The following is a 27,365-nucleotide window of genomic DNA, read 5'->3' on the forward strand; positions in this document are numbered from 1 at the left end:
GATGGTTAATCGTGGTGTCACACGATTCCCCACGCAAGTGACAGAACACGAGGGAAATGGCTCTCTTAGACCTGAGTGTCTGATCTTGTCTTTGATACTTGATGTTGTCCTCCTTCCTCTTTCTGCTCCTCGCTGTCTTCTTAACGCCCTCTAGCAGGTGAATAGAATTCTGTCAATTTGTACAAATTTGTTACGAAAGCAGAGAATCTAGATTTTAGTCTGTCGGGTAGATCCAGATAAATAGTAGACCCTTCGGTTATAGATCTTGAAGGAACTGAAGTGATCAGAGACTGGAATTTCAGGTTTTACTACTTAAATCATATTTTTGCATATTTATTTTCAACTAATATATTAACTAGTAAGACAGCTGATCTGGTAAATTCTCCATTTTGGTATATTGTCCAGTATTGCCTCTAGAGACCCTGCTTTGGGACCTGGGAATTAGAGGACCCTCCTCTGGCCACACCTCCCCACAGGATGAGGGATCTGAGGGGCCAGGGGCATGTGCCCAGCCTAAGCCCTCCCTCCGCCCACCCCCTTGCTCTGGGTACCTGACTCTGGAATTTCCTGCTCCCAGACAGCTTAGGGCCTGCTTCTAGGGCCTGCATGGGCCTTTTCCCTGGGTCCATCCAGAGGAGGATAAAACTAATAAATGTACCCTTAGCCTGAAGGGTGCCCCAGGGGCAATGGTTTGAGGTGAGTAGGTGTCCGCACGGGTGGGCAAGGCCCCTCAAGGTGTCGATAGATCTGGGAATGGGAAAGGGGGTGTGGGCTGGCCCTCCCGTGTCACCACACTATGGTGTGGAACTTCAAGAGGTCTAAAAATTCTAACTTTGTACCTGTGCCTCCAGGTGGTTGAAGGTATATTTGTCAAGATTGGAGGAAGAGACCATATTTAATAGTTTAACTTGATTTATAACTTTTACATATTTAGACACCTGGAATGTGGGTCTCCATTTCTAGTCTTTACCCAACCCCCCTGAGGGGCCTGAAGAGGGGAGCCTGACATTTGCTATTTGATCTTTAGTCAAAACACTTGTTTGGTGATCTTTATGGAAATTTTTAACAATATTGTTACATATAAATCAGTCCATTGACAAATATTTATGGAAGTCCTATAAGATCTAATGCATTGTAGATCTGTAAAACCTGTGCCTTGGGAGGACGGAAGAGAAGATCATGATACAGACCTTTGTCTTCTTTAAGGGGAGCCATTTTTAATAAGTGGGGTGTATGTATGATAAACTTGTTTTTAAAAGATAAGGGGAGATAACTGGATTGTTCAATGAACTGAAGTTTCACCACAAAGGAAAATCTGAAAAAATGAGCTGAGATCCATTTATTGCCCAGCAGTTCGTGCAATAGTATGTGTAACACTCACTGTCCGTGAAAAGCCTTATGTGTGTATAGCATATAGGTGATTCTTTGTATCTTTGAAATCAATATAAGGGGTTAGTTGGTACCGATAAATTTGGCTTTGAAGGCAAGTTGAGAGCAAACTAAGTTATGGAGAGTTCTGGCTATTTATTGTAAATAAGAAGAGAGGCTGTCTTAGCCATTATTCCTTTAGTAAATGAAACTGCCAGAGGATCAGAACTTAAATCAGGAACCGGACTAAAATGATTCTCTAGGTGTGTCAGCTCAGTGTTGAGATACCAAATCTTACCTTACCCGATCTTCTAAAAAAGATTAAGGACCTGGCTTGTATGAAATAATTTCCTTAAAAGTATTTCTTCTACGTTGCTGAAGAAGATGAGTTGTATAACCTACCTATTCTCATCTGAAGAATTGTAAAGAGCTCTGAGTTAGGGAACGATACAGTGAAAGAACAGGGTGTTTAAGGTTCAGAATTCTCATTGATCACTACAAAAATAACCGGTTCTTTACTGAAAATGCTTATACAGAGTCTCAGCTGTTTAATAGTTTACTTTCTGGACGTGAGAAATCCTTTTCAGAGACTATAAGTTTTCTGTTCCTTGAATATAGCAAATACATTTTGGAAGAAATACTATTGGTTAACTTATTTTGAAACACAGAAAGGAAATTGGAAAGTAAATCCTTATTTCGCTTTATTTTACTGAATAAAAGAGATTTAAGAGGCAGTTAACCTTGTGTAACTGAGTACTGTATTAAAGATGAAGTAGAGATAACAAATACAGACCATTCTTTCAGAAGTTTGGCCACAAAAGGAAGGGGCGAGAGGGAGGGTGAGTGCTAGAACAAGATATGATAGTAGATGAACAGCAAGAGGTTCCAGAACGATTTCAAGAATTTAGCTTTGGGAAAGAATGGGGAGGCTTTCAATTTTTAAGATAGGGAAAGAAAGAGACAGTATTGAGATGTAAGGGAGGAATGACCTTTTATTTTTCTCATGAAGTAGCAAGTTAGATCACCTACTGAGAGAAGCAAAAATGAAGGTGGTATATTTTCATGTCTATAACTTTTGTTCTTTCTGATCGTGTAGCCCAGAACCCACTTCTGCCATCTTGGTCTACAGTCCCGATTATCTCTCAAGGTCTTGTTCACATGTTATCTTTTCATTCTCTCTCTCTCTCTCTTTTCCTTCCTTCCTTCCTTCCTTTCGACAGGTGGGTCCTGAGACCTCCCAAGTAAAATTAAAATTAATCACACACAGTACTCAGTAGGTTAGTTATATCACATTGCTTATTTAACCTGTTTTGTAAAAAGTTTTCAAGTCTGTCTCCTCCATTAAATTGTTGAGTATTAAGGAACTGGCCAGTCTTTTATTCATCTCCTCTCTCAGTGGATCTTAGTGTGGTACCTTGTGCATATTAGGGACTCAGTGAATAATTTGTTAAATAAGTTGTTGACTAAAGTATAAACACTATTATTATTAATATAGCTGGTTGTAATAAGTACCTGCTTAAATTCGGAAATAGTTTATTGGTACAGTTCTATTGCTATTCAAAATGTTTTTCACAATGGAATTAACTTCCATAGGGGAAGAAGGTATGCCAATAATTTAATTCATCCTGAGTTTGAGTTTTCAGAAATGCCTTCTGTTTCAATGTTGACAGAAGTCAGATTGTGCTAACTGCTATTCATACTGAAGCAGGACTTTAGATTTTTCTGTCATAATGAGTCGTATATTCTAGCCAACCAACAAATATATAAATATCAACTGTGTGAAGAAGATTATGCTCAATTCTAACATGTGGCTTCTGGTCTCAAAGAACTTATTCAGTTGGGGCAAAATGAAAAATGAAGTTATGAAATACCTAACACATAGTAAAAAAAATAATAGCAAAAGTAGCAGTACCCCAGTGAGTGTGATGTTGGCAAGGCAATGAGGTCAGATAAGAGTAGGAAAGAATGGTCTGGGGCAGCTCCATGGAGACTGGATGTGAGCTAGGATTTGATTAGCTAAAGATAGGAAGGAAAGGTATTTCAGGTAAAATGAATGGCATGGGGAAAAAAAAATGATGCTCATCTTTATAAATATATTTTTTCTTCTTCATCACAACTCTTAGGGTGCCAAAATTTTTATTAAAATCTTGCCAAGATAAATGCATAGTCACTGAAGATTTTTCGAACAAGGCCCCAAAATGATAAAATCTCTGTTCTTTGTAGATTAATTTCATACATGTGTTATGGGAAGTTTGATTGGGATGAGAGGAAACAATTGCTGTGTATAATGGTTAGCACTCAGGATAGAGGTTATTGTATAAAAATAAATGATATTGACCATGTATGGCTTTGTTGTTACTGTTTTGGTAGTCCTTGTGGTTATTATATTCTTAGAGTTCATATAGTTTATTCAAAGGAATGAAAGAGGAAAGAGAATAAACCTTTATTGAGCATCTACTATGTACCAGGCACCCTGCTTTACATATATCCCCTCATTCCAGCTTCACAGTAATTCTATGATGTAGGTGGTATTACTCACATTTTTCGGATAAGGAGACTAAGGCCTAGAGAGTTCACGAGCTTCTCCAGCTCACTTAGCCAGGAAGCAGCTCTCAGCAAAGCTAGGGACTCTGTGTGCCTTGAAGCCTGGGGTTTCTCCTCACCTCATGCTGCTGGCCAGGAGCCACTCCTGCCTCTGTTAAAGGCTTTCCATCCTTCCTGTTGCCTCATTTGTTTATGGGTCTGTCTCCTTCACTAGACTGTCAACTACATGAAGGCAGAGACCATATATGCTTCAGTGTTGTGTCCTGGACCACTATAGATGCTTTGTAAAAGGTCTGTTGAAGGAAGGAGAAAAGGCATTTCAGTTCCCATCATCAAGATGCTACAACCAAAGTTGGGCACTTAACCAGAAGGATAAAATTACTCTCAACAGTTGAGTGTTATTGTGTGCATTTACAGAGTGCATTGTGTGTTTAAGTGACCAGTTTGGGCGTGTAAAAGAATTTGATGTCCATGCGCTGCTTCCTGAAATTAATAACATCGATACATGAAGAAAGCAACTAAAAAACCTAAGTAGAAACGTTATGTGTTCCTGAATGTTTGTGGGACTGATGGAAATCCTTGGAGTTCCTTTCCTTGTAGATGTGTCACTCTGGTCCCTGCCCACATCTTCACATGGGCTTCCTCTCTGTCTCTGTATCTTCACATGGCCTTCTTATAAATCACCATTTGAAGGGCTCACCCTAATCCAGTATGATCTCATTTTAGCTAATTACATCTGCAGAGACCTTAGTTCCAAATAAAGTCATATTCTGAGGTTCCATGTGGACATGAATTTTGGGAGGACACTATTCAACTCAGTACAACTGGTAATAATATTGTATCTACAGAATTTCCCTAACAGTGTCCTAACAATTGATTAGGAAACCATTTTGTGAATGTGTAAAATGATGCCTTTGGGAAGAGGTACCTAAAGATACTAAAAGAGGGGGAGATAGGAAAAGATTAAAATTGAAAGGGACCTTAATTCTTCTATCTAATGCCACCTTCCCCTAGATTAAGTGACATATATTAGGCAGGTCACATGTCAAGATAGTGGTGGCAGAACTAGGACTTCCTTGATCACTGGACAAATTTTCTTATCATACCAGGCTGATTTCTTCACACAACTAGGACAACCCAGTTGCAAGAAATTGCCCTAGGATGGCCACTAATGAATTGGAAGCTTGTGTTATTCCATGCATCTGGCCATTGCTAAAAAAAATTTTTTTTAAAGAATTTGAGCCTTTAATGTAACAAGGCGTTTTGGATGAGTTGTTTATTGCTATGGGTTATAATGAGCCTACAGGGACTGAACCCAAATGGTGAGGTCACGTTCTGCAGTGAAGAGAAGTAACTTATGAATAAAGCACTTCAGCTGTACCCAAGCTGAGTGTACAGTCGGGCCACTCCTGCTGGAGGGAAAGTCCTCTTAAAACCTTCACCTTGATTGGCTCGGAGACAACAGTGCTATAGCCGACTGGCTCCTGTTTGTCAACCATCATGGCACATTTCAGGTTTTGTACTTAGAGAAGAATTGATGTTGCTTCTGGAATTTCCCTGCCTTCCAGGATTTCTAATGTGGTACCATACGTGAAAAGTATCCTAATCATGAAGTCAACGGAGGCTGGATTTGAAGACAGTTTCAAGAGGTCCTGTGTTCAGAGAAATGTGGACCTGGAATCTGTAGGGCTTCCTTTTAAACTCTTACATAATCTCAGTACTTACACTAGCTTATGACTGTCTCATTCTCCCATGGTTTCTACCACAAATGACCATCATTTCTGAGTCATTTCATCACTCTATGGCCCTGGGCTTTCTAGTGTGGGGAGTTCCTTTTATAGACTGTTAGGTGTCCATTCGCTTCTGAGCTTGTGCTAATAAGTTATAGTAAACTTAAATATGTATAAATATATATCAATATTAAATACATATATATATATCTTTTTTTCTGCTTAGCAGAACAAGAGTCCCTGAGTGCTGACATGCCAGTTGCTTACTATTTATTCATACAGTATAATTCACTGAAGGTGGTTTTGTCAAAGAAAACACTGTGATCATGGGAGTTGTGGTCCCTTCAGTATTTGTGTGGGTCACCAACCTTCTCAGAACCTCTCAAGGACAAGCCTGTCTTTTCCAATTGTGTCATTGTATGGGTAGCCCTGTTGTCTTTTGTTCAGTACCTGAATGTTATCTAAAAACTTGGTCAAGTAGTACTGAATGCATATGCCAAGAGCTTTCTTTGGCCGCAAATTATTTTGTGGCACCTCCATTACAATTATGAATTTTTGAAGAACCTCTTGATCCCCCTTTCAGACCGATTCTGTAGCATGAATACTGGTAGGAACACCCAGATTTGCCCTATATTTTAAACTGGGTGCTAAGGAGATCCTGTAGAGTGTGTGGTAGATTGAAGTCATTTATACAATATCTACAGGAGGTATCTGCCACAAAGGATGGCCTCATTAGGGTCATTGTATTACTATTTTATTTATTTAAAAAATTTTTTTAGCCATGCCACGCAGCTTGCGGGATCTTAGTTCCCCGACCAGGGATTGAACCTGGGCCACAGCAGTGAAAGCTCTGAGTCCTAATCACTGGACCGCCAGGGAACTCCCTGTATTACTATTTTAGAAGGTGGTCATCTTCTTTTTATTGGAGTATAGTTGATTTACAATGTTGTGTTAGTTTCAGGTGTACAACAAAGTGAATCAGTTATACGTATACATCTATCCACTCTTTTCTTTTTTAGATTCTTTTGGTGGTCATCTTCTTATCTTGGCCACATCAAGCAGTGTATGTATGGTTCAGAAAGGCAATGGCTAGGAATTGATGAGCATATTATGTTCCAAGTTACTTTCCCTTTGTCTTATTCCTTAATAATCTCTCCCTCCCCCTGGATCCTTCCCATTGGCTTTTAAACACACTCAAGTTTCTTTTTATTAAAAACAAAAGTTGCTTATTAAAAACAACTCTCTTCCCTGTTCACCCAGTAGTCTCTCTCTTTTCTCTCATTATCAAACATCTCCAAAGACTTGTCTGTAGTTGCTGTCTACATTTCCTCCTTCCCCTCTTTACTGAAACCACTGCCATCTGGCCTCCAGTCCCATCAATCTATCCAAACAACTCTGGCTGTGATTATAAAAGCTCTCCACATGCATCTGTACAACTGACATGTTTAGGTCCTCATCGTGTTTGACCTCCCAGCAGCACTTAGCTCTGCTGTTTCTTCCTGAAATACTCTCTTCATGTCTATCCACGACACAGTACTCTGCTGGCTTTCCTCCTGTTCCCTGGCTGTTTTGTCTCTGTTTCCATCACAGGATGTCCTCGGACCAGCTTTGGTTCAGTGTTGGAGTTTCTCAACATTTGCCCTCCTAGGCCCCCGCTTCTCCTCTCTTTGGGCAGCCTCGCCGGTGTCATGGCTGCCTTCGCTGCCCATGTGATCATAACTCTCAACTTTTAAACTTTGTCCAGACCTTTTCTCTGAAATTCCAACTTCCTTCTTAATAGTTTCTGTTGAATGTCTCAGAAGAACCTCAGATTCATCAGGTCTAAAATCAGACTCCTTTTCCTCCCCCAGTCTTTTCCTCACCTGGTCTTTCTCAGTGTCCCCTGTTTAAGTGACTGTAACCACTGACCATCCTGTGGCACAAGCCAGGGCTCTTTGGAGTTGCTTTCCTCCTTTTCCCTCGACCCTGTCCAGTCCATTATTTATGGATTTTTGCCTCCTGAATACCTCTCAGCTCCCCTCTCTCTTCATCATCATCATCGTCATCGTCACCATCACCACCATCGTCATTATCCTGCTCCGTCGTCTCCTCGGACCCCCCCCCAGCCCCCCCACTGGTCATGCCACATCTGCGCTGCCTCTTCCACTCTGTTTTCCATATTGGAGCTATAGAAGGATCTTTTCAAAATACACATTTTATCTCGACATATCCTCTGCCAGCCCTCTCTCAGGCTTCCCTTTGCTCTTAGCACACAGGCCAGAATTCTTCCCGTGGCCTATGTGACCCTACTGGGTCTGGCCCTGTCCTCCACAGCCGCGCTTTCCGCCGTGCCCTTCCTCCCTGAGTTTCAGTCTTAGCTGCCACTCTCCGTTCCTTATGCCCACCTTGTTCCCTCCGTTCCCAGGGCCTCTGCCTGGAGTGTGCTTCCTTTCTCTTCGCCTACTTAACTCTCATCCTCCAGATCTCAGTTCACTTTTCCTTTCCTTGGGGACGTCTTCCCTGATCTTCCAGCAGTTCATGTCCCCAGATTATAAGTGTTCTTAGCATTGAGCGCCCCTCCTCTGTAGCAGTTGTCATAGTTTCTATTTTATGTCTTTCATGTGATTATTTGATTATTGCATGTATCCAGCATAAGCTCTTCAAGGCGGCAGCTGTGTCCGCTTGAGTCTCTTACATTCCTAGCATCCAATACAGTGCCCATGAATTAGAAGTGCTCTGCATATATTTATAGAATGAATGAATGAGTGAGTGAATGAATAGATATAGTCTATCAGGTTGACAATATATAGAGGTTAAGACAGTATGTAAGAGGTTAAGGCTAAGTCTGAAATCAGCCTGCTGGAGTCAAATCGCAGTTCTGTACCCACAAGTTGCGTCACCCTGGGCTAGTTGCTTTACTCTCTGTGCCCCAGTTTCCTTACTGTAAAATAGGGAGAATAATTGTATCCATTTTACAGGGTTGTGATGAGGATTGTATGACATACACATAAAGCTCTTAGGACAGTGCCGGTATGCATCAAGTGCCCCAGCAACATTAGCTTCTTATCAACATTACTGTCACCAGGAGCAGTAACATCTCCAGTTGGCGGGAACTAGGAAGCTTTGGTTAAAATCTCTGTCATGTGGCTTTAGCAGGCCAGTTACCAGGGGAGGAAATGTCTTAGTGATGGAACACTCCTTAGGATGCTTCAACTTATTTCTGGTTCCATCTTCCATCTTTGCTGCATCATTACAGTAATTCACCACTGATTTGTAAAACATGGGCTATCAAATACTATTTTTTTCGGCAAAAAAAGTTTATTATCCAAGTGATTATCATTCATCATCCTCAGGAAAAGGTTGAGCTTTGAGAGGATCCTAACGATTGGAGAGGACGTAGCAAATTTTTCATCACAAGAGTCACCCTTCCTCCAGTGGACTGACTGGGGTCCTCCAGTGGACTGACTAACTCCAGTGCGTTACCAGCCATCGAGAGCTCTACCACTTTCTGTTCATTTGGGAATCTGAATTTTATAGGCCAAAATGTCCAGAGAGCTATCTATGGTCCTGCAAGTATTCTTTCAACACTAGGAATCAGTCTTGTATCACAAATCTTTTATTAACCATTTCCATCTAGACGTGTGAGAATAATAATATTCTCTGTGTGCACACATATTTTGCTAGTTTTTATTTTGAGTTAATCTCTTATACATACTATAGAGCCTGACCACGGTTCTCATGTCACTGTCGTTTAGATGGCAAGGTTCAGAGCCCAGAGGGGCTGAGGTGGCATTTCCATGTCAATTATCTTTAAGGCATTCCTCCCAGAGTACCTTGAGCGCAGCATTTGTAGTGAGGTGGATGGACCTAGAGGCTGTCCTACAGAGTGAAGTAAGTCAGAAAGAGAAAAACAAATACCGTATGCTAACACATATGTATGGAATCTAAAAAAAAAAAATGGTTCTGAAGAACCTAGGGACAGGACAGGAATAAAGACGCAGACGTAGAGAATGGACTTGAGGACACGGGGAGGGGGAAGAGTAAGCTGGGACGAAGTGAGAGAGTGGCATGGACATATATACACTACCAAATGTAAAATAGATAGCTAGTGGGAAGCAGCCGCATAGCACAGGGAGAGCAGCTCCGTGCTTTGTGACCACCTAGAGGGGTGGGATAGGGAGGGTGGGAGGGAGACGCAAGAGGGAGGAGATATGGGGATGTATGTATACGTATAGCTGATTCACTTTGTTATAAAGCAGAAACTAACACACCACTGTAAAGCAGTTATACTCCAATAAAGATGTTAAAACAAAATTTTTTAAAAAGAAATTAAAAGAACCATCTGACATTTATTCCTTTGCAATAAAGCTTGAGAACTCACTAGAGCCAACATGTGTGAAGGAAGCAGTTATTCTTTTATAGCCCCTACGGTTGCTGGATTGCCACCACCTGGTGTTACTACACCTACTCTTTAATCTCAGAGTCTTGGAAGCAGGCTACCCCCTTGCCGGCTAGAAGCTTATGGTAGCAGAGAGGGGAGTAGCATTAGGTATGCCCTGGTCCCTGGGGTGCAGTGCCGGTGTTCACTGCTGGGCTTGTGTTTCTTAGTTTCACTGTGGTTGGATGCTGCTGACTCAGGGCGGTGGTAACCCAGAGGGGTTTTTGTTTCCAGAGTGGATGCCCCTCCCCGTTTATTTACCGCTCCTCCAGCACCGCATCTTGAATGCAGTAGGCGCCACGATCCACTCGTCTCCAGTTTCGCCTCCTTAGAGAGGGAGGATGACTCTGCTCTCAGTTACCAGCAAATGTTACATTTTTATAAATACTCCTTTGGTGTAGGAAGAAAACATCAGTATTAGACCATAAGCTCACTGAAGCAATTTACACAGTTGCCAAAAGACTGCTACCTATATTCCCACATAGAACAAACAGCACAACTTTTCCATTGGCTGCAATCACTCAGGTCCAGCTGCTTTGCTGTATTGGAGAGCAGTCAAAACAATAGGGCAGGTTCTCCCTCCCAGAGCTTATCTGTCGTGGATGGCAGAGAAAGGACCTAGAAGGGTACCTGCAGTTTGGTGAGTGGTGGCATGGCGGGTTAATTAGTGCGGTGCTGTAAACCCTGAGCTCTCTCCAGACTTTCCCACCGGCTCTTCCTTCTCTGGCAGACCCTTAGATGCTAATGCTCCCCAGGGTTCTACCTTGTGCTGCATACTCTTTGTTGGTGATCTTCTCCTGTAATTATCCTACACCTACAGCTTTCAAGGCTCTGGCCCATTCTGTCCTCCTGAACCTGAACTCAGACTCCAGCTGCTTACTTGGCATTCCTCCTACCTGGGAGTCTCCAGGACACCTCTGATTTAGCATATTCTAACTAGAAATAATTCTCTTTTCCCCAATAGATGCTCTTTCTCCTTATCCTTCAGTAAATGGCATCACCAAGTAGACCCAACCAGAAACAGGAGTTAGAGTAGATCCAAATTTTCCCCCAAACCTCACAGCAATACTGCCCTGGCCTGACTATGTCAGAGCTGCTTCCAGACTCTCCCCTTTTGTCTCCTTCCACGAGGACTTTGCAGGTTTCTGTCTGCCGCAACATTTGCTTGGACTGTTGCAATAAACTCCAGACTGGTCCTCCTGTCTCTTGTCTCAGCCCCCGGCTACTCTGCCATCAGATATCCAAAATTCTAGTGTAATTAGGCCACTCCTCTGGGTATAAACTCTCCGTAACTTCCAGAAGGATAAAGTCCAAATTCCTTGATTCCTGCCCACTTTGTCAGCCCTATATATCACAACTCTCCTACCCAAATATCAGGCTTATTGCTTGCCCTTGTACATGGGGTCCCCTTGCTAAAAAAGAGGTGTTATCCTTTGCTGACCTCCTGCCCTGAGAAATTCCTCTCCCACCTTTAAGAATTAGCCTAAAGCCCCAAACACATTCTTCTGAGAAGGTCGCCCTACCTCCAGGGTATGGGGTTCAAAGGCTCTTCTTCTTCTTCTTTTTTTTTTTAAACTTATAACACACACATACACATCCTCAATTTGGTTTTGTTTGTTTTGGTCACGCCGTGCAGCATGCAGAATCTTAGTTCCCCAACCAGGGATCGAACCCATGGCCCCTGCAGTGGAAGCGGGAAGTCTTACCACTGGACTGTCAGGGAAGTCGCCAAAGGCTCTTCTTCTTGTTTCTTTTTTTGAAGTTTTTTTAAAAAATAATTAATTAATTAATTTTTGGTGGTGTTGGGTCTTCGTTGCTGCGCTCGGGCTTTCTCTAGTTGTGGCGAGCGGGGGCTACTCTTCGTTGCGGTGCATGCCCTTTTCATTGCGGTGGGTTCTCTTGTTTCGGAGCACAGGCTCTAGGCATGCGGGCTTCAGTAGTTGTAGCACGCGGGCTCAGTAGTTGTGGCTCGTGGGCTCCAGAGCGCAGGCTCAGTAGTTGTGGCGCACGGGCTTAGTTGCTCCGCGACATGTGGGATCTTCCTGGACCAGGGCTCGAACCCGTGTCCCCTGCATTGGCAGGCGGATTCTTAACCACTGCGCCAAAGGCTCTTCTTAAGAGTTCTCTATCATTTAGTTCAAATTTCTACTTCAGAATTTACGTGATAATTATTAGTTCACATTGTAGGTTTCATCTATATGATTGTGTATTAAATAACACATATATAGTTACTAAAAGTACCTGGTATATAGGACAGATTTAGTCAGTGCTGATTCCCTTGTTTTCTTGACCTCTGTTAGCCCGAGCAGCTTGAAGGCAGGAGCCACGTTCTGTGCGTGGCCGTTTCCAGTACCCAGTCCAGAGCTTGCATGAATTGGAAGCTCAGCAATAGTTTCCAGATGAATAAAAACCAAACCGGTTTCCTCCATGTTTTCATCCAGAAGCTCTTTCTCCTTTCACTTGCATTCTTGTATTCTAGTCATCCTTACGGAAGCCCTCGTTTCCCACCAGCTCTCTGATATGGAGGAAGCCGGTGTTTTAATCCTTTTCCCTCCCTTAATCAGGTAGAGCTTACTCAGAGTTCGTGGGAAAAATCATTGTTAACACACTGCCTTCATATAGCAGGGGTAGACCTCCTTCCTGGTGGCTGAGGCATGAACTTGGCTCCCAGAGAGAACTGCATCTGAATTCCAGCCCTACCACCTTTTAGCTGAATAATGATGGATGAATTGGTTAACTTCACAGAAACCTCAATTTATGCACTGTAGATTGGGAATAATAATACGTTCCTCGTGGGGTTGTTGTGAGGATTACATGAGGTAATTTATATAAAGGCCTCAAAAACTGGTAATCATTATTTTTATAACAGAAATTCTGTTCATTTCAAAAAAAAAGATGAACTTGAATTTACTTCTTGGTAAGGTTAATAATTATATCTGAAATTAAAGAGTATTATTTTTCATGCAATTATTTGCCACCTCAGTTTAAAGATAATATTTAAAAACTCATAATTTTTAAACCAGTTTGTTTCTTGTGAGCACCATTTTGGGCTAGTAAAACTGATTTTATATGTAATTTTTTCCAGTCTTATTGAGAAATAATTGACATACGTCACTCCGTAAGTTTAAGGCATACAACGTGATGGTTTGATTTACATACACTGTGAAACAGTTACCACAGTAGGTTCAGCTAACCTCCATCATCTCGTATAGGTACAACAAAAAGAAAAGAAAGAAGAAAAGAAAGAAGAAAAAATTTTTTTTCTCCTTGGTAATGAGACTCAACTCTCTTAACTCTCCTATATATTGTACAGCACTGTGAACTATACGTAATGTTTGCTTTCTACTTTTGCTCACTACTTGCTATTTGCATATTTATTGGTTTGAATAATGTTCAGGGCTGAAAATTTGTGAATTTCAATCCAGAAAAAGATACTTTAACATTTTAGCACAGAGACCATGGTTAGAGACAGTTAACATTAAAAAGCAACACATCACTCTGTTTTCCTATTGACTTAGGAAGTAAAACATTGATTAGTCCTAAGATGTGAGTTAAAAGAGTATACTGTCCATTTTTTGGCATTGATTACAAAAAGTAATAGCTTAGCAATTAGGCTCTCTTCCTTTTTTCTTTTATAATTTGACCCTCTGGTAATTGTACATACTTTGATTCAAACCTACCCTAGCATTGAACCCTAAATAGAGAAATCTAGTTCCTACTTCCACATCTACTATTGATGAGCAAATCGTTTAATCCTTTTCTGGTGTTTTCTCTAAATGAAAACATAAACTGTATGTCATACTTATATACTGTAGCCATCACTGAAATGTTATACCGCATAATATGTTTGTATAGCATTATAATATAGTATTATTTGAAATGTTATACTGCATAATATGTTTGTATAGCATTATAATATAGTATTATTTTCACATATTTCAAAAGTATATTAATAGAGAGCTACTATATAAATTAATATATTACTTAAAATGAGATTTTAATGCTTTCATTCAATTCTTTTAACACATATATTTTGAGCAGGTACTATGTGCCAGGGAGTTTTCTAGGTGCTTGAGATACACATCAATGAACTCTCCCCTCTCCCCTCAAAAAAATCCCTCTCTTTGTGTATGTTGCATTTAATAAACATGAAATACGATAATTCATGTATGTTAGAAAGTAATAGATGCTATGGGGAAAACAGAGAAGAGTGAAGGGGATTGGAATATGAGGGTGGGGCAGGGAGATGTATTGTGATTTTTTTTTTTAAAGGCGGACATGTTAGGCCTCATTGAGAAGGTATCTTTTGGACAGAGGACTTGAAGCTTGGGGTAACGAATCACACTGATATCTGGGAAAACAGTGTTTATTTTATTTTTTTTATATGCTTTTTTGCCTTCTGTATGCTTTTTAAAAAATTTTATTTTTTAAATTTTTTGGCTGCGTCGGGTCTTAGTTGTGGCATGCAAGATCTTTTGTTGTGGCGCACGGGCTCTTCGTTGTAGCGCACGGGCTTCTCTCTAGTTGTGGCGCTCGGGCTCAGTAGTTGCGGCTCGCGGGCTTAGTTGCCCTGTGGCATGTGGGATCTTAGTTCCCCTACCAGGGATTTAACTGGCGTCCCCTGCATTGCAAGATGGATTCTTAACCACTGGACCACCAGGGAAGTCCCTGGGAAAACAGTGTTAAAAGAGAGGCACAGCCAGTGCAAAGAACCTGAGGCAAGAGTGTTTATAATATTAGTACAATTAAAATCTTGACATATTTCTTTTTTAAAAAAACAAGAAGTGATTATTCCTTTATTTTTAAATATTTATTAACTTTCATACGTGGTATAATGGGAAAAATGTTGGACCTATGGGAGATACTGTTTTAAGACAACAAAAATTCCATTCCTTTCAACTTAAAATCTATAGGGAAGGATAAAATAATCTGATCAGGGAGAGCTCTAATTTAATGCAGATTCTGATCAGTATCATAAACGAGTTTATAGTGTCTCTTGAACTTCAGCAAAGGAAAGATCTATTCTGCCTGGGGTGATCGTACGAATGCAGACTATTCAACCTTGCCCAGAAGGTTAGGTTTGAAAAGTGTTGGAGATTGGGGAAAGGGAACAGTTTCTTGGGAAACAGAGACTCCAGCAGAGGCTAGGTAGTAAGAGGTGTTTAGTCCACTGTCAAGGACAAATGTCATTTAGTTGGAAATGCACTGGCAGGGGCATGGGTTCAAGAAGGATGGTAAGAATCTGATGACTAAATGTGTAGGAGAAATTGAGTGGAGAGAAAGGGTAATTGGCGAAGATAACTCCCAGGCCAAGCTCGTTTTGGTCCAGTTTACATCATTGCTCCTGTCTACAGCCAGCCTGGGTCCTGATTGGTCAGTGCCCATGACATACTCCTTGGTCCTGCTTCAAGGTGTCAGACTTGGGAAACAGGGATAATGAAGGAGGTATTAGTGGTACTTGGTGCTTATCTTTCTTTCATGTCTGTTGTATATTGTATTGTCATCCAGATTCTCTGAAGAGTGGAGTGATTTCAGAATTTGCACTGTAATATTTTCCTTTGCTCATAGAAATTCAGTGAGACATTCACCTGGTTTCAGTCCGCTTTTGAAGAGGCTCTTTGAGGTTTGTGTGAGTTAAAAGATCAGTAGATAAAAAATTCAAGAGATAGACCCAAGTTTCAAACCTGGGTTGTGCAATCAAGTACACCTGTGACCTTGAATAAGTCCCTTAGTATCTCTGGACTTCAGTTTATCTAAAGAATGAGTCATTGTGCTAGGACCCCTTACAAACTCTAAAATTTCAAGAAATCCAAAACTTAACAACCAAAGATCCAAACTTCTTTCACCAGCTGCTTTCATAAGTAGGAACGGTAGTTGCCAGCCTTGGCTATTGCACTGAACTTTATGACATCAGCTATAAGCAGTTTTCAATTTCAGCAGGCAACTTTTATGTTCAGAACAATTTTGTCAAAAGTTTTGAGCCTCTTTTTGTTTAAAAAGTAAGTATGAACAACTAGCCTTTATGTAAACTGATCTCCCATGTAATTTGCTGTTAATATTATGGCAGAATTTTTATTGTGTGTGGATGTTTTTATAGTATTCAGCCTCTTTCACGATCTGTGCAATGTAATGGGGATGCAGAATACTTCAGCGACTTTGTGGGATACATCAATGTTCTGGCTTCATATTTTGGCCTTGAGCAGGATATTCCTTATTCACTGAATGACTTCCAAGAGCGTTTGTCTTTAAGATTCTGAAATTTGCCAGAGGCAGCCATGGAAGTGCTCACATCTAAACTTGTGTATCTTTTGCCTTTTACCCTCTCTCTCCCTTCGATCCTCTTGGGAGAGATATTTATTGAAAAACCAACTGCATCTGGTTACCTGCATTCCGTGCTGGGGGACTAGGGGTGGGAAAGCACAAAAACATGTTACTGTTGATGTAAAGAAAGGTGATGACAGGTAAACAATTAAGCCCCCAGGCAAGCCTAGAGAGAGAGTAGGTAGACCTGTGTTTATGTGAGGAAAAACCTTGAAATTGTGTTTTGTGTCTAAACCTGTATGTGAAGGAGAATTTATCAAAAGAATTTGTAAACCTGAATTTGTTTCTTTGTAGGTGTTATTTTGAATCTAGAGAGGCCAACAGCTGCTGTTGTTACACAAATCCCAATTATCTTTTCTCTTGCTTCAGATGCTTCCAAGTAATGTGACATGTTAGTCTTCTTAGAAATATGACTAAGGATTTCCTACAAAGTTTAGACCTGAGGCCGGGGGTTTACAGCTAAAGCATTCCTTCTCCCCACTTCTTAAAATACATGTAGTCAGAAAAGATTAGGGCCATTAGGCATTTCATGAAAGGGGGAAAAGGCTCCTACCCTCCCAGTTCCTGGGTGGAGAGAATGTTCCATCGTTTGGTAGCCAGCGAAGCTTCTTTTCATAATTTAAAAACAAACAAGAATAACTCAACTCTCCAGGCAAGTTGGCAGAATCTGAGTTAAGGTTAATCAAAACCAAAAGTCAGGTCAGTCACTGAACCAGTTGTTCTCAAACTGTGATCCGTGAGGTCAAAGCTGTTTTCATAATAATACTAAGATGCTATTTGCCTTTCTTTTTTTCCATTTTCTACAGAAGCAGAGATGAATAGCCAACTATCTTCTATTAATGAGATTTGCAAAAATGGAAAACAATGCCACTCTTTCCACTTAATTTTTTGTTTTGCACAATATAGATATTTTCATAAAGTATGTTATTTATATTACCATGTAATAAATTTAATATTGTTATTTTAATGAATTAATAGTCTACAATTTTCTCTGTTTTAATTTCAAATATGATGAATATCAATAGATCCAACCCATGGGGTGCTCAATAATTTTTAAGAGTAAAGGAAACTAGAGACCCGAAACTTTGAGAACTGCTGATTAAAGAAAAAGACAACTAAGAGGTGCAAATTGCAGGCCACTGATTGGTAAAGTATGGAGATAGCCATAAGTAAGAACATGAGAATCTTCGAGGTTCTTTCTTAGCATCATCCTTCTGGGATTTGAATTTTTTGGATCTTGTGCAGAAAGGAAAAATAAAGCACATATCGAAAGCAAATCCAAAGAGAGAGCAAGACATATTGGTAGAAAAAGGCCAAATGAGAACCCCATGGATGAGATACAGACTCCTTCTCTCCTCTTTCCACGGAGTAGTGACCTCCTAGAGTGGATGCTTAGCCCAGAGGCTGGGTAGGGGCTTTATATGGGCTGGCTAGGGTCCTAGTGAGAAAAGATAATTAGGCTGGTCAGATTCCTGCCTTGAATTTGAACCTGGAGGTACTAAGAGAGCAAGCCAGTGGGTGAAGGTAAAGCTGACAGGTCACGTAGAGAGGGGCCAGAGGGGCGGTGATGGCCACATGCAAGCTCCAGTTATGAGGGAGCAGAAGCTGAGTTGTTGGATGGGACTGGTTGGCTGAGGAAGGATAGTAGAAAAAAACAGAGATAACAGGAGAGAGGCCCTGAGCCTGCAAGAGAGAGACAGAGGTGGTAGTGTGGTTTCAGTGGTCACCGCTTCCCGTCTCCTCACAGTAAATCGTCTCTTCTTTACTGGCTTGAGTTCCCGGCAACCAAAAGAGCCCGAGTGAAACGTACAGAGTAACACAAGTGTGCAGATTATAAGGACTAGCACAGTTTGTATGATTAAGACTTGAATTTGATTCTGAACTACCTGGTAGCCAAGGCAACAAGGAGACACTGTTAATCATGAAACTGGATAATAAAAAAGAAGGCAGTTATAAGGGTAGTTAAGAACTTTCTAATACTGAATTTATAGTCACTCACCTTCTTATGTATGGCGGTTCCTTAAAAGATTAAAAATAGAATTACCATATGATCCAGCAGTCCCACTTATGAATATATATACCCAAAATAATTCAGAGCAGGATCTGGAAGAGACATTTACACACCCATGTTCATGGCAGCATTATTCACAATAACCAAGAGGTGAAAGCAACCCTAATGTCTCTCTCTCTCTCTTTTTTTTTTTTTTTAATTGGGGTATAGTTGCTTTACAGTGTTGTGTAACGTCTCTTGACAGATGAATAGATTTTTTTAAATGTGGTAAATACATATAATAGAATATTATTCAGTCTTAAAAAGGAAGGAAATTCTGACACATACTACAACATTGATGAAATAAGCTTTATGAAAGGGCAGTTTGCTTTATGAAATAAGCCAGTCACAAAAAGACAAATATTGTGTGATGCTCCTCATATGGAGTATCTAAAGTAGTCAAAATCATAAAAAAAAAAAAAAAAAAAGAAAGATGGTTACCAAGGGCTGGGGGAGGGATGGAAATTAGTGTTTAATGGGTATAGAGTTTCAGTTTCAGAAGATGAAAAAGTTCCTAGAGATACATTGTGCAACAGTGTGAATATACTTTACACCACTGTACACTTAAAAATGGTTAAGATGGTAAATTCAATATTACGTATTTTTACCACAATAAAAAATGTCAGTCACCCTCATGTAAACTAATAATTGAGGTACTAAGTAATATATTTGACAATGTCCTGAACATTTTTAAAGCAGAAGCAGAAATGGATTTTACATGGAAATGTAAAAAGAGAATTTTACCGATATTGAGCTTCCCAACAAGATTTTGGCTTTAGATCAATTTCTACTTTATGAAGGCAGATGCAGGAAGAAGACACCTCTGTTCCCAACCAGAAATGTAGTACCTATGTGTTCAAGAAACTTTTCATATATTTCCTCTCCTCAGTCATGGCTTTGCATAGGCACACACAGAGGAGTACCTCAGAGCTGTGTACTTTGTGACACTTTTGCTGGGTAGTTAAGCTGATGACATTCCTCCCTTCATTTTTCATCACGTTTGGGCTGAGTTAAGAGTTCCTGTTTATTTTTCGTATGACCTTGCTGGTTGGTTTGACTTGTTTTTTTCCCCTGTGGAAGAGGAAAACCTATACAGAGACTCTGATTCAGTTTTCTTTATAATAATTAGGTTTATCAAGCATTAAATCAATTTATATGTTCTGATATGCAACAAACACAACAAAGACTCAGTAGCGAATTATCTGATTTTAGACATTTCTACTCTCTCAAGTAGTGTTATATTTTAAGAAATAAGAGCTCATTGGCAAACTGTCAACTAAAGCAAGAAACTTTATATATATTTTTAATGTGGAAGATACCATGGTTCTATTATTAGAATTCTTCAGAATCTATTTCACTGAAGCTTGATAAGTGAGCAGGTGGGCCGTGCTTAGAGCTGTGTAGCATTCCCTTACTGTAAACTCAGACAGAGAGTCAGGATAACCATGGGAACAGCAGAGGAGCCAAGCTCATTGCTTGCTAATTTAATGAATATCGACTGTTCAAAAGTTCTTATATTTTGCAGTGGTGGAACATCACTTTGTAAGAAAAGAAAGAGAGAGGGAAGGAGGAAGAAAGAAAGAAAACTGGTCAGGAAATATACGTGGTCTAGGGTGAGGGCTGCTGCCTTGACATTCACACAAAATTGGGGTGTCTTTGAAGGGGTGCGGATACTTTCATTTCTTCCAGCACCTGGGCCATGCTGTGCTCCTGTCATGCCTGCCTGGTCCCTGGATGGAACCAGAAGCTGCAGCATGGCACTCTGGATCCTAGTCTGCTGTTGCATTACTTCCTGCATTTCCCAGAAGAATCCAGGACATCCCTGGAACTTGTGATGTGTAGGAGTCTAAGGATGACCAGAAAAAAAGCCCAAACATACCTCTCATTTGAGTGAAAACAGAAAGTACTGCCTGTTGACCTCTTACTTAGACTGACAAAAAGCTGAGGAACAACTTGACTCAGGTGAAGTTGACCTGAGTTGGTGACCTCTGTTACCAAACAAGAGCCCTGGTATCTACTTGACAGATGAGTTTTTATAAACCCATAGGAAATAATCATCGTTCTTGTGAAACATGCCTCGAGAGGGTCGAGAACGGCATGTGTGTACACAAGCACAGGCCTTGTTGACATTCTTTAATGACAGGGCATATTGGCAACTTTTCCTTTCAGTACGATGTTGCCCGAATAAAGAAATCCTGCCATCTGATTGAGTCATTCTGCAGGACCTGGTTTTCACAGGAATTCAAAGAGACGAGGAGGAGTAGAAAAGTGTTGACAAATGTATGAAGAAGCTTAATAACATTACTCCATTTTTATTTTCTGCTGTACCCCCAGCCCAAAGCTCTATCAATAACAGCCCTTAACATTGGGACGTAACCAGTCTTGCCAGTTTTTTTCTCTTTTCTTATCTTTCCGTAATTTGATCTGAAACATGCCTTCTTCCTTTCCTTCTAAATCTTAGGAATGGAACGGTGCTTCATTCTGCCTTGGCAGTTACAGTTGTGTTAAATGTCCCATGTAACCTTGTACCCTCTCCTGTATTGATCATGTCACTGTAGCTGCCACAAATCAAGATTTTTAGTGGGTCAGTAGTGTATCCCAGGAACTGTGATATCACTATTTTTCAGTTTTAGTCCAAAAACAGCAATCATAAATGTCTTTTTTTTGTTTTTACTCAGTTTACCGAGGAATGAAAAAACAATCCCACTCACAGAAATTAACAAAAATCTAAATATGATCTCAAAAAGAAATATATGAAACTTTGCTGAAGAAAATTATAAAATTTTGTGAATATACGTAAAAGAAGACTTTTAAATGTCAGTTCTTCCTGAATTTAGAGATTTAGTGCAATTCCATCAAAATTCTTAGTGTGATCTTTCTTTTTGTCACAAAAAAGGTTATTATAATGATCATCTAGCTACATTTTTTTAAGAAGAGAAATTAGGAGACACATAGCTTCTGTGTTAACACATATTTTGTACCTGCAGTAATTAAGTCATTTTCATTTTGACACAAGAATAGAATAGCAGATCGATAGAGCAGAGTTAGATAACTCCCAAAGAGACCCAATTATATGTAAGAACATAAAATATGGTAAAGAAGACATTAGAAATTAGTTGTGGATGGGAAAAGTTTTTAAATAAATAGTGCTGAAGCAGTTGGTTTTCTCTTAAGAAAAAGATTGATTTTCGATTTTAATCTTCACTTCATGTCCTATACCAAAATAAATTCCAGGAGCTTAAAGCACCTTTAAATGTACAAAGTAAAGCTTTAAAAAAGAAAAACAAAAAGCTAGAAGTAAACAGACTGGGCATTTATAAACAGTCTCTATCAGGAAGAACATGTAAGCTTAAAACAGTGGAAATCACAAAGGAAAATATCATATTTGATTACATAAAATTCAAAATTTCTCACTCTGAAAAAGCTGCTTGAATACAATTTAAATGAAAACAACAAATAGTTGCTTAAAATATGATAGAGAAAGGATACTATGCTCAATCTGTGATAAGCATATACAAATAGATAAGAAAAACACTAAAATCCTGTAGATAGCAGAAAAGTCACAAAAGAGGAAATATTAAGGGCTAATAAACATTTTAGAGTGTTAAAATTTTTTAATTCTATTTTTAGCTAAGGAATAGCAATTTTAGAATTGCAAATTGGCTAGAACTGAATAAAATAGGCTCTCATACACTGATAGAGGGGACATAAATTGACACAAACTATTTAGAAAAAGTATTGGTAATATGCAATAGAGCTTTAGAAGTATTTGTACCTTTATATCAATAATTCCATTTCTAGAAAACCATCCAAAGAAAACCATCATAAAAACAGACAAAGATTATAAAGATAATCTCATTTTTTTATAGTAATAAGAACTGGTGTTTTAGAAATGTTATGGTCAGGGACTAATTAGTTAAAATCTTATATAGCCTTCCAGTGGAATATTATGTAGCCATTAAACTTATGTTTTCAAAGAATATTTAATAACATGGGAAATGCTTCAGTAGTACTACTATTCCAGTTGTGTTCTTATGTATACCAGGGCAAAGATTGAAGAGCAAAATAATCAAAATATTAACAGTATTTATCACTATTTGGTAGAGATATAGACAATTTAAATTTCCTTTTTTTTTTAAACAGTGGATTTTTTTTTTTTTTTTTTTTTTTTAATTTATGACTGTGTTGGGTCTTCGTTTCTGTGCGAGGGCTTTCTCTAGCTGCGGCAAGTGGGGGCCACTCTTCATCGCGGTGCGCGGGCCTCTCATTATCGCGGCCTCTCTTGTTGCGGAGCACAGGCTCCAGACGCGCAGGCTCCGTAATTGTGGCTCACGGGCCCAGTTGCTCCGCGGCATGTGGGATCTTCCCAGACCAGGGCTCGAAGCCGTGTCCCCTGCATTGGCAGGCAGACTCTCAACCACTGCGCCACCAGGGAAGCCCTAAATTTCCTTCTTGATATCGTTCCATAGTTTTTGTTTATAGTAAGCATATTACTTTTATAATCAGAAATTAAATATTAAAAATAAAGCACAATTCTTTACTGCAGTTATTTCTGAATTTGAAATTCAAATAGACAAAAATATAAGTAAAAATATACACTATTTGAAAATTATCATCAAGTTTCATTGGACGGATATACAAATAGGTCTAGAACTTTGGATAAAATACATTTTTTCTCATCTACAGAACACTTATAAAATCATTAATCTTGACCACAAAGAAAAATCTTAACTAAATTCTAAAAAGTAAAAATGTTATATGTTTTCTGAATATAAGCTAATAAAACTAGAAATTAACAAAAAATAGGCATAAATGTAACTGCTTATAAATTAAGAATTTTTTTCTAAGTAACTACTAATTTAAAGAGGAAATGAATATATAAGTGATATATTTCTGTAATTCTGTAATTACAGAAATATACAGTGTATATTTCTGTAATAATAAAACAATATAGAAATTGTTTTAAAAGCAAGCCACTTTGTGTCAAAACCTGTGGAATACAGTCAAATCTATATTTAGAGAATTTTACCTTAAAATATTACTACTTTAAAATAAAGATGTATACATGTGAACCTAGGCATTCAGTTTAATTTATGAACAAGTGATAAAAATAAACCAAAAGAAGGTTGGAAGAGAGAATTATAAAAATAAATCCTGAAATTAGAGATAGGGAAGACAAAAGGACAGCGAATGAAACCAAAAGCTGGGTTTTAGGAAGTACTGATAAAATAGATAAATTCCTAGCATGTGTCATTAAGGAAAACTATAAAAATAAAAAGCAGATGCTATTAAGCATAAGAAAACAGATACAACCACATTATATTTGTAATCACCTCATTCTGCTATAACACAACATATGTTTTTTAAAATCACTGCCGTATGCAGAATCACACAGTTAAAACCATAGGACATATGGGGAATATAGGGACACAATACTCAAAAACTTTGTCCAAGAAACAAAAACCAACCAACTTTGCTGGTGATACATAAAAAATAAAGATAAGACACTCGTTTAAATGCTAGCACAGTTTTTACACGTGTTAAATGGTTGGGGAATTCATAAGCATTACGATATATACAGAACTTTACCTGGAAAAAGACCTGAAATTTGCTTGTGGAAGTGGGCCTCAGAAAGGTTGCAGCTCCTGCGACTTCCCTGGCGGTCCAGTGGTTAAGACTCCGCGCTTCCATTGCAGGGGGTGTAGGTTCCATCCCTGGTTGGGGAACTAAGATCCCGCATGCTGTGCGGTGTGGCAAAAAAACAGGAAGAAAAAAAAAAAGGTTGCGGCTTGTGAGTTATTTTGAATTGATGGGAGGAGGTTATCTGAAAGCAGAAGGCCAAGTTTTAACACCAGGTGAACATAGGTGTGGCTCTCAAGGGGTGATACCCTGAGGTAGCTGGTAGATGTTTGAGGTGTGTGTGTGTGTGTGTGTGTGTGTGTGTGTGTGTGTGTGTGTGTTATGTATTCCTACGTGGCTTGGTTCTGCTGGGTTCAGTTTTCTGTGTTCACTTAAGCGTTCTGGAGGACAAAATCATGCATAAGCAGCTGTGAAATTGGAGCTCTGCTTAGATCATTCCCTAATATACCAATCCTGTTGAAACAAATTCATGTTTTTAGAATAAGTGGTATAGCAGAACTGCCTATATAAGAGAGTTAAAGAATCAGAGGACAGTATTATGTTAATATCCGTGCTAATACATTTGAAAATTTTTTAAAATGTGTGATTTTTTTTCAAATGATAGTTTTATCTCTTGCCTTTCCATCTTTACATCTCATCTATTTTTTAAAATTATTTATTTATTTATTTATTTGGCTGTGCTGGGTCTTAATTGCGGCACACGGGATCTTTAGTTACAGCATGCGAACTCTTAGTTGTGGCATGTGGGATCTAGTTCCCTGACCAGGGATCGAACCCGGGCCCCCTGCGTTGGGAGCATGCAGTCTTAGCCACTGGACCACCAGGGAAGTCCTGAAAACGTATGATTTTATAACAAAAATAAATTAATAAATTTGACTCAAGGAGGGGTAGAAAGCTTCCATAGACCAATAACTGTAATTAGAAATTAGAAAAATTGTTTAAAAGTTGCTATTTTTAAAAGGACCAGGCATTCATGATTTTATAGCTGAATTCTCTCTAATTCTTCAATCAGAATTGTTCATTATATTCCAGAAGATTTTTTTTTTTAAGGTAAGATGCTTAATTCATTTTCCAAAGGTAGCATTTATTTATTTAACTTAACTCACAAAGAGTACTTACTGTGCGCCAGGCACTGTTTTAAATGCTTCATAAAGATTAACTAATCCTCACTGCAGTCTTATGAAGCTATTACAGAGAAGAAAACCGAATCACGGAAATCTTGAGTAACTTGTCCAAGGTCATGTAACTAGTACATGTTTTAGCTGGGATTTAAATTTATTTATTTTTTATTTTTATTTTTGTCTGCGTTGGGTCTTTTTTGCGGTGCACGGACTTTCTCTGGTTGCGGCGAGTGGGGACTACTCTTCGTTGCGGTGCGCGGGCTTCTCATTGCAGTGGCTTCTCTTGTTGTGGAGCACGGGCTCTAGGCGTGCGGGCTTCAGTAGTTGTGGCACGTGGGCTCAGTAGTTGTGGCATGCGGGCTCAGTAGTTATGGCTCACGGGCTCTAGAGTACAGGCTCAGTAGCTGTGGCGCATGGGCTTAGTTGCTCTGTGGCATGTGGGATCTTCCCGGACCAGGGCTCAAACCCGTGTCCCTTATATTGGCAGGCATCGGATTCTTAACCACTGCGCCACCAGGGAAGCCCTTAGCTGGGATTTAAACCAGACAGTTTGGCTCCAGTGCCCGAGCTCTGAACTCTTACCTACTACTGTGCTTTGCTATCTTTAAACCAAAACTCAAAGAAGATATCCTCAGGGGCTTTCTGAGTTGTATGAAGTGCAGCTCTGGCAAGGCCTAAACTCTGACTTCCCCTAGTGGCTGCTAACAAGGATAGGCAGAAGGAGGGGGGGAAATAAGTTCTGTGGAGTTGTGATCAAATTTCAGAACAAGGGAGGAGAGAGCTGGCAGATAAATTCCTTCTTCATCCCCCTCTCCAATGGATTCTTCCAAATTCTGGTGTTTGTTCTGTACAGAGACCTATTATATGCTGGAGAACTAGCTGGGTTCTTCATGAAACACGGCCGAGCTTAGTGATACACCATTCATCTTTTTCTGCTTCACTTTGCTTCCCCCTCACTCAGACCACTGATATCACACCTCCAAACAAAGAAATAGCACTTAAGTTTCACCTCAAACTCTACTTTTTAGGAAACCAGGCTGCAGCAGAATTTGAAGACAAAATTCATAAAACAAGAAATGAATATGGCAAATAAAGATATAGACAGTGCTCTGACTCATAAGCAGTTAGGGTAATACATACTAAACCATAGTGAGTTATAACTGTTTTGTACATTAATTTGGCAAAAAATTGAAAAGATGAGTAATATCTAATGCTGATGAGATATGGGGAAATATGCTGTTGTATGAGGGCCAAATGGTGGGGAAATGAAATACTGCATACATCTAGAAAGTGATCTGGCAGAGTTTATTAAAATATTAAGTGTACACAATCTTTGAGGCCAGCAATCTTTTCAACATATACATTAGTTCATATGTTTATGCATTCAAAGACATTTCTTGCCGTATTTTTGCAATAGTAAAAAATAGGAGACAAGCAGAATAAAGTCCATTTAATGGGGGATACTTGAATAAAATATGGCATATCCATATTTTGGAGTGTGTTTTGTCCTGGAAAGATAGTTCTGATATATTATAAATGAAAAGAGCAAGTTGTAGAATAATATCTATAGTGTGATCCTATTTTGTACAGCAAAACAAACCAAAAAAACTATATATGTTTATATATGTTTGCATAAGGGTTTTCTTTAGGAAAAAAAAAAAGACAAACAGAAACAAACCAAAAAAAAAAGATGTGGTAGGATACCACAGACCTTTAACAAACACTGATTCCTTCAAAGGATTGAGACAGAGGGTGGAGATAATTACTAACCTCTTCCTTATATATACTGTATTGTTTGATCTATTACTGTGAGCATTAAAAACAGGTGTGATGAGAACCCAGAAGCTTTCCCTAAAATCAGGTTCCAGGCAAGGCTAATGATTCCTTTTCAACATTGATTCCTTCTCATGATTCCTTTTCAACATTGTACTAGAAGTTCTAGCTAATGCATAAGACAAAAAAAGTGGAAATAAAAGGTATACTGATTGGGAAGGAAGAAATAAGACTATCTTGTTTGCAGAGAACATGATCATTTATGTAGAAAATCTAAAAGAATTGATAAAAAAAACTCGTGGAACTTATAAGCAGTTATATTGAGGTTTCAGGATTCAAGGTTAATATACAAAAATCAGTCATTTCCTGTATATCGGCAATGAACTAGTAGAAATTGAAAT

The 27,365-nt window shown here is 39.3% G+C and overlaps 1 protein-coding gene across 2 annotated transcripts in view; it reads left to right on the forward strand.

The window, feature by feature from the left end:
• Window positions 1-27,365, forward strand: part of WDFY2 (WD repeat and FYVE domain containing 2) — a 167,312-nt gene that overhangs the window by 86,418 nt on the left and 53,529 nt on the right. The window lies entirely within an intron of this gene.

The sequence above is a fragment of the Eubalaena glacialis genome, chromosome 16 (assembly GCF_028564815.1).
Source record: "Eubalaena glacialis isolate mEubGla1 chromosome 16, mEubGla1.1.hap2.+ XY, whole genome shotgun sequence".
Classification (NCBI taxonomy): Eukaryota; Metazoa; Chordata; class Mammalia; order Artiodactyla; family Balaenidae; genus Eubalaena; species Eubalaena glacialis.